Genomic DNA, 8,121 nt, shown 5'->3' with positions numbered 1-8,121 from the left:
CGCCCACTCGCCTCGCGCACACGCACCTGCCCGCGCCGGCTGCTCCTAAGCCCCGTGGCCCCGGACCCGACTGCGTCGCCATGGCAACCGCGCCCGCCGCCGTGACATCACAAAGGCGGGGCGGGGGGCGGGGCTGCAGCCCCGGGGTCTCCGCGCGCCGCCCGCCCAGGACCTGGCCAGGATGGCGGCTTCCTTCCGCAGAGTCGTTCATCCCCCGGGTGACGAGCGCGGAGCGGGGCCTCCGGGGTGCACGGTGCGGAGCGAGGGTACACCTTGTCCTTTCCTGCACAGGGGACTGCGCTGTCCTTTCAGGGACATTCAGGGGTCTCTGGGGACTCTGGAGCAGCTTGCAGGCCGGTCTTGTGGTCCCGGTAAGAGCCCCGCAGCTCATGGCTCTGTCCAGGGTACGTATGGCGGGTGAGGAGACGGTCCCCCTGGAGCCAGGGTGGGAGGGAGGACGGGCTCCCCGAGCTGGAAGGAGCGGAGATCCCCGAACTCCACGGGAGGACAGTGCCCCACCCCACAATACCCACAGCGGGCTTTGCACAAGGAAGGGCCATATCCGTGATGTGTGCGTGTGCACTGCGTGTGTGTGTCAGAGCAGCTAGTGTGACACGCCCTGAAAACTCAAGTGGCCCCCTTTACCGCCGGGGTCCGGAGGCTCCTTATGCCGTCAGCGTCCCAGCTGGCCCAGCCCAGCTCCTCTCTCTCCAGTCACCTCCCTACAAACCGGCGAGGAGGAGCAGAGCGAAAGCTGCGCTTCGGTTTAGGTTCAGCGAAACGTGAGAAGCACTGCACGAGCTAGTGACTCAGGGAGGAAGGAAAAGCAAATGTTTTAAAAATAGTTTATCTTAAACACCAGGAGTTTTCATGACACGTTTGGGAGCCCAAAGAGAGAAGGCTGCTGAGGATACTGCCGGTTCATTGTCATCAACAGGTAAGCTTGTCAACTGCTGTGAATTTCCGCAGGAGCCCTTACAGAGTGTATTCCACGTGCCAGGCACTGTTCTGCGTCCTTGGCACAAATTCTCCCGTGAACCGGCTCGACTGCCGCGCCGAGTAGGCTCAGTCCTCACCCTTGCTTTCCAGGGGGAGCCGGGGCGACCAGAGCTGGGCTTTGCAGTGAGGCGGCAGAGTCCCGTCTCTGCTCCTAACCAGACACACGTCGACGTCGCCGCTCACCAGAACGTGCTTATAATTTTATGCAGTTATCCAAAACAGTGACGCACAAGCTTTGGAGAAAGCCTAAGAATTCTGCAGGTGCGCTTCGTGAGAGGAAGTCTCTAGTCAGTTTGTGTGTGCTTGTCTTTGTTTTGGCTCTCGATTGTTTAGAAGATTGGAAAGAAAACCATTTAGGAAACATGGACTGATTTGGAACTTTTAATCTTGGCCTAACAAATTTAACTAGAAACACCATTTACTGATACAAAGCTACTTTAAAAAATAAGATGGAGGGATGGAGGGGTGGAGAGATGGTAGACTAAAAATAGACTTGTGATGAAGCAGGTGTGCTGGCACGTTAACTGTAGAGCCTGTGCAGTGCTGTTCAGCACAAAACTCAACATTTCTGTGTTTGAAGTTTGAAAGTTTTCATAATAAAGTGTTTTTGGAAAAGCTAATAATCTTTTTATGGGGAAAGTTTGTGTTTCTTTTTTAAAATTTTTTATTTTAATAATATACAATGTGGTTGATTATTGAAAGTTTGTGTTTCTGATTTCATATTTTCCTCCTCGAAGAAGGTGTGTCAGTCTGGGTTCTTGGGAACAAACAGCGGAAGTGAACTGCAGCCAGTTAAAGGGGAAGGAGACATGGGGCACTCCCAGAATGCACAGGAGGACAGGGAACCAAGCAGAGAGATGGGGTAGCCTGGGGGGGCCCAGAGCCGGCTGCAGGTGTGTCCTGGTGGACACACCGTGGCTGTTACCTGGTGTCTAACTGTGTGCTTCTGACTGGCAGCACCAGGGGTCACCTGTCTGCACTGTGTGCCTTCCATACAAGTCTCTGGCTTCTACGGTGGGAGGTGGGGACTCAGACAATGGGGGGGGGTCCCTCACAACCCAGAAGGGCGTTAAGAGGTCTACCAGAATGGCAGAGGCCCATGAGAGCAGCTTGTGTCTTCTTGCCACGGCACCTGGTCTCGCTGTCATCCCTGTGACGTCGCAGACAGGCAGTTCCACAACTCTTGTCTTGGCTTCTTCCCTTCGCTTTTTTTGTGATGTCTCTTATTCTGCTCCGAATCTCTACTTGTTTCTGAAGACTCAGTTCAGGGTTTCCTCTCTGGAAAGTCACTGCCTGCCTCCTTTCCCAGGCGCCCCCTGCCCTCTGGTGGCTGGGCAGGTCCAGCAGGTGGGAGAAGTGGAATAGCCAGGCCCCGCGTGTCCTCACTCTGCCCCTTCGCCCCCACCCCCTCCGTCCCCGGTGTGACTGGCTCCTCTGGGCCTCGGCTGCTGTGGGCAGGCCTGCGTGGCCCCAGCTCCCAGGCTCCAGCAATGCCACCGCCTCCTGGGCCTGCAGCCCCAGTCGGGCCAGTTCCTGACGGCCTTACCATTCCGCAATTAGTTACTTCCATACGGTGTAGCTAATTCCCTGCTTTAAATTTTTCTCTTTGAAACTCTGATGATGTTTCGTCAGACACCATCTGATGGTGTCACATCATCAGTCCAGGCCAGGTCCAGATTCTAGCTCTGCTCCTCCCCTGCTGTGTGCACCCCTGCCTACAAGCGTCCGGCCGTGCCTTAGTTATTTCAGCAAGGAAGCTGAAAATCAGAGACATGAAGCCATTTCCCTAAGGCCACACAGCCCATAAGTGGCAGAACTGGGATTCAAGCCCAGGCAGTCTGACTTGACAGCTCAGACTATTCACCACCCCCTGCGCCTGTTCCCGCTGGCCTGGGGAGAGGAGCTCTCAGAAGGTCTCATCCCTGGGCTAGAGCTGGACTCTGTGGTTCACACAGGTATCTTCCCTCCCCAGCCCTACCTGGGGGTGTTGGCCTCCAAAGGCCTGACATCCGGGCCCATGTAACGTGAGCTGACTAGAAATCAGGCGTGGTGCAGCTCACAGCTGTAAATGGATTGGGACAACACGCAGCGCATCCCTGTGAACACTTTGATGTCTGGAGGCTCCATGTGAAGCAGAATGGAATAAGCCTGCAGCAGGCAGGACACGGGGGCTCTCATGAGCCACATCAGGGCTGGACAGTCACCTTCCGGGTAAAATGCCTTAAGTGCCTGGACCTCTTGCGTATGGACTTTCCTTTTGCTCAGAGGTTATTGGATATGGGCAATGACTAAACCATGTCTACGTAACTTCATGGTGAGATGGGCTTTCTATGGGAAGGACTGCAGTCTGTGCTGTCTGCACTTCACATGCTGCACTGACAGTTTGATTGGACTGCGGGGAAAACACAGTGGTGACTGTCAGTGTGTCCACTTCCCTGGCATACACATGTGACTGCAGCACAAGAGAAATAGTGTTCACAGATAATAAAGAAGGTAAAAAGTGTTGGAGTCCAGAGTAAGATTCAGTGGGCTTGGATCATCTGGGGGTGGCATTGTTTGGATCAGGTTCAATAATGAATAGGATCTAAATAGGCAACTGAGGGCTGTGATTCAAGGAATTCCAGGAGCAGGGATGAGTGTGAGGCCGAGCTCATGACATTGGGACAGGAGTGCAGGATGTGCAGTGGTGAAGGTGAGGGCATGTAGGGGCACCGGGAAAGGTGTGCAGGTGCCCTCCAGGTTGCATAGGGCTAGAATGTTGTTTCAGAGGCGATGGGGCGGGGTCTTCCATTACTGCCCGTGCAGTACAAGGAAGGCAAGGCCATGCTCAGATTTGCTATTTAGTTTGATCTTTAGCTTTGCGGGGAGGATGGATTGGACGAGAGGGCAAGCCCAGAGGCAGGGAAGGTGCTAGAAGGTGGTAGCTGTTTCCAAGCAAGAGATAACTGTGATGTGGATGAAGATAGAGGCAGTCAGGACAGAGAGAGGCATGATGCGAGCTGGGTTCTGGAGGCAGGATGGACAGACTGGCTGTGGGCTGAAGAGGTAACTGGACTCGGTAGCTCGAGCACGTTCGCTGAGATGGGGAAACGGCTGGGCGGGCCTGTGTGCTTTGCAGAGAGGACCTGCGAGGAGTGTCGCTGGCTCACAGCTCCTGTGACTGCGCACTTGGAGTGAGCGTAGCTTCGTGCCGAGGCTGCTCCCAACCGATGACTGTGGGCTCACGGGAGCTGGGCCGTTTCTGCCTGACGCGGGACTCCTCCAACCGGCAAGCTCTACACCAGCCTGGTCAAGACCTTCCCAGAGCTGCCCCACAGCCTGGCTTCTCGTACCCACCTCCCTTTGCTCTCTCCTCTTTGTCTGAACAGGCATTTCTCCCAGTAAATCTCTTGCATGCCCGTTTCTGTCATGGTGTCTGCATCCTGGAGGACCTGTGCTGGCAGGGAGGAGGAGTGTGGTCAGTTTTAGGTGGGCTGAGCGTGAGGTCACATGCGTGTGTCTGAGGGTTGGCGTGCAGAGTGGGTGAGATCGCCTCGGCAATGTTTGCGGTGAGAAGTAGGGACAGCCGAGAGGTAGGAAGAAAATCAGGCAAGCTTGTTCTTTAGAAAGTCAGAGGAACAGATACAAGAGGTGGATTGCAAAGACCGTCCAGTGGGACAGAATTGTTTTCTTAGTCAGTGGTGCTGGGACAAGTGGATATCCACACGCAAAAGAAGAAGGTTGGACCTCACCTTGTATCGTACACAGACTCGAACTCAATATGGCTTTTATACCTAAATGTCAGAGCTGAAACTCTAATAAAACTCTTAGAATAAAACACAGGAGTTTTATTTTTCGTGACATGAATTAGGCAATGATTTCTTAACTCTGACACCAAAAGCACAAGTGACGAGAGAAAAAAGTTGAGCTTCATCAAAATTCAGAACGTTTGTGGTCTATACCGTACGGTTAAAAAAGCAAGAATGGGAGAAAATATTTTCAAGACTTGTCTCTAAAATCTGTAATGAGCTCCTAGAACTAAATAATAAAAAGACAAGTAACATGATTAAGAGTGGGCCGAGTAGACGTTGCTCCCATGAAGACATACAAATGACCGATAAGCGTGTGAAAAGATGGCCACCAACTTAGGTCGTTAGTGAAATGCACATCAAAGCCGCAGTGAGACCAGTCACACCCGCGAGGACGGCTACCGTGAAAGTCAGTGATGGCGAGGCCAGGAAGAGATTAGAGTCCTCATGTCCTGCAGGTGAGAACGTGAAATGTTGCAGCCATGTCAGAAAACAGTCTGGCAGCTCCTCCCACCGTGACCGTGGACTTGCCGTATGACCCAGCAGTTCTCCTAGGCAGACACCCAAGGAAAGCGAAGACATGTCCACACAAGAACTCGTACACGAATGTTCATGGCAGCATCAGTCATGATAGCCAAGAAGTGGAAACAGCCCAAATGTCCAGTAGCTAATGATGTGATATATTTATTCAATGGAATATTATTTGGCAATAAAAAGAAATAAAATACTGATAAATGCATGGATGAACCTTGAAAACATTATGCCAAGAAGAAGATGCCAGTCACAAAGGCCACATGTAACACAGTTCTGCAAATGTATGAAAATGGAAATGGACCAGATGGGCAGTGATAGCTAATGGATATGGAACTGTTTTCTTTGGGTGATGGAAATGTTCTCAAATTAGGTTATGGCGAAAATTAGATTTACTCTGTGAATATAGTCAACACGCTTTAAGTGGGTTAAGTTTTGGTATGTGAATTCTATCTCAATAAAGACGTTAAGAAGGAAGGGAAGGAAGGTGGCCCACATTGCCAAGTGCTCTGGAGAGGCCACGTGAGAGGGATGAAGCGTCCGCCGGCTTTGTCAGTGACCTGGCTTTGCCGGGCAAGAGCAGGCTCGGGATCTGCTGGGGCTGTGGTGGGTGGTGATGAGGAGGAGGACACAGTGCATGTGACAGTCGTCAGAGGTGCTGGGCCACGGCTCCGTCCTGCTGCCTTGGAGTGGAGCCAGCCCGCAGTGGGGCGGGGGAAGTGACCCCATTCTCTTCCTCAGCTCTGGAGCAGGCTAGGTCATCAAAGCCAGCCCCGACACCACCGTTCAGGAAACTGCCAGGATGGGGGATGCAGCACACAGGGGAGAAAACTGAATGGAACCGGTCTGGATCAGAGGCCTGGGGGCCACAGGTTTAACCTGCAGGGTTCCAGGTGGCTAAGGGACTGTGGTCAGTGAGGAAGAGGGACTGAGACTAGACCAGGCTTGTGAGCATAGAGGAAATGAAAGGGTGAGACCAGCTGTGGGAAGGAAGGAAGGCGATGCAAGGAAGCAGGGTGCTCCACAGGAGGGCGTGGTCAGCCTCGGGAGCCCAGGACTTGGTAGGTCTCAACAATGGTTCCTGTATTTTGCTTCAAGAAATGCAAAACTCTTCTAGAAATGACTTAACTATCAAGGAAGCATTGTCTCACACATGAGAAGCCCCTCAGGACACTTCTCGTGGTGTCTCCTCTGCCTGCCTAAACCAACTGCGGCTGGATGGAGAATGTGAGCTCTGTGGGAGGACCCAGCCCTGAGGCATGTGGCCCAGGCCAGGGTGGGAGCCTGGTCAACATCAGTTGTGTTAGGAAGGAGACAGGAGGGTCTGAAGGGACCTTGGGTTGGTCACCAGCAGTGTCTGCTACACCACAGCACCCTCCTTCGTGTCCTCTGCACACTGGGTGCTGTGGGAGGCAGGGGGTCTTGTTCACGGCTCACCCCACCGTGCAGCCCCGAGGAGCACTGCGCTGGCCCCTGCATGGGTGCTGCGGAAATCTTCATATATGCACCTACACCAAAACAGTATCTCTGCGTGGTGGGATTACCGCTGATTATTTTTTTTCCCTGTTGATCTCTTTTTTTTTTTTTACAATGAAGTTGTAGAATTGTATTACTTCTGTCATTAATAAAACAGTAAACAAGAAGAAGAAACTCCTCGGGGGCACCGCTGCCCCAGCTGACGCCCGAGCCCTGTGGGGCAGCTGCCAGGCCTTTCGGGTCAGGCCTCTCTTCCCCGGCCCCTCCATGCCCTCTGCTGAGATCCCACCTGGCTTCCAGGACTTTGCCTCTGTTGTGCCCTTGCCAAGGGACTGGCCTCTGTCTTCCTTTTTGCTCAGTCCCAGCCTTTCTTTAAATCTCAGCCTGGAAGTCCATGGCTCATCCCAGCCGTTCCTGGCCCCTGAGCCTGGGCTATGTCTCCATTGTGCCCCCAAAGCAATGGTCACTTCACAAAAGCCTCTGTGGGCGTGCCTCTTCTGCTGTCCTGTAGGTCCCGTGAGGACATGCACAGAGCCCAGCATACAAAGATGTTCAGTAAATATTTTGTCCGGTCAGCCAGCGGATAGTGGATGGTGACAGGAATGGATAGTGAACAGGTAGGTAAATACTTACATGAGCGGTGGCACTTCCTGGGGTGGGTGTGTGCAGGGTGGTGTGTGGAAAGAGGGCTGAGTACAGGTGGGTTGGTGGGTGACGGACAGATGTATGACAGTGGTGTGGGTGGCGCGCTGCCCATGTGCCCTGCAGGACCCTGCTCCAGCTGGAGTGCCGGCTGGGTGCATGCCCCTTCTGCCCAGAGGGGACTGCCAAAAGAGGAACCTTCTGTCCCAGGCGGTGGTGAAAGGTTCCTGGTGACGCAGGCTTGTGAACAAGCTGAGAAGACGCTGCGCTGCAGGCCCGGATGGGGCCCAACGAGCGAGCCCTGTCCCCAGGCCACAGCATCCTCGAAGGCGCCTTCCTCGGGTTGCTACAGAAATAACCCTCAGCCTGAGGTGGGGCAGGGCCTGGAAGCCTAGAGCCCCTTTGTCCGAGTGCACACCCTCCCTTTGCCCCCTCCCTGGGAAGGCGCCTTCCTCGGGTTGCTACAGAAATAACCCTCAGCCTGAGGTGGGGCAGGGCCTGGGAGCCTAGAGCCCCTTTGTCCGTGTGCACACCCTCCCTTTGCCCCCTCCCTGGTGTAAGCCTAGTTGGGAAATCTACATCCCAATTCAAACTCCGATCCCAGCCCAGCCCGTCCTGTCTTGGGCTTCCTCAAATCCCAGCTTATCCCAAATCCTGATCCACATGTTGAACCCTCTCCTCAAAT

General features: G+C 53.8%; 1 protein-coding gene and 1 long non-coding RNA gene across 4 annotated transcripts in view; one reads left to right on the top strand and one right to left on the bottom strand.

Moving 5' to 3' along the window:
• The window catches only part of CCDC37 (coiled-coil domain containing 37), a 49,086-nt gene extending 49,031 nt beyond the window's left edge, over positions 1 to 55 (bottom strand). The window contains exon 1 of the mRNA XM_008592036.1: positions 27 to 55. The gene's annotated coding sequence lies outside the window, so the exon portion shown is untranslated. The remainder of the gene's footprint in view (positions 1 to 26) is intronic.
• Positions 56 to 160: 105 nt separating this feature from the next.
• On the top strand, positions 161 to 7,868 carry LOC103607543. 3 transcript variants are annotated; one of them, XR_551979.1, is made up of 5 exons: positions 161 to 404; positions 863 to 937; positions 1,090 to 1,260; positions 7,306 to 7,411; positions 7,563 to 7,868. It is a non-coding gene; the product is annotated as an uncharacterized LOC103607543 (long non-coding RNA). The 3 variants fall into 3 exon arrangements; XR_551977.1 differs by lacking the exons at positions 7,306 to 7,411; positions 7,563 to 7,868 and having other exon boundaries at positions 161 to 371; positions 1,090 to 1,622; XR_551976.1 differs by lacking the exons at positions 7,306 to 7,411; positions 7,563 to 7,868 and having other exon boundaries at positions 1,090 to 1,622.
• The last annotated feature ends 253 nt before the right edge of the window (positions 7,869 to 8,121 follow it).

This window comes from Galeopterus variegatus, unplaced genomic scaffold, assembly GCF_000696425.1.
Source record: "Galeopterus variegatus unplaced genomic scaffold, G_variegatus-3.0.2 Scaffold7523, whole genome shotgun sequence".
Lineage (NCBI taxonomy): Eukaryota > Metazoa > Chordata > Mammalia > Dermoptera > Cynocephalidae > Galeopterus > Galeopterus variegatus.
This window is presented reverse-complemented; position numbering and strand designations above follow the sequence as displayed.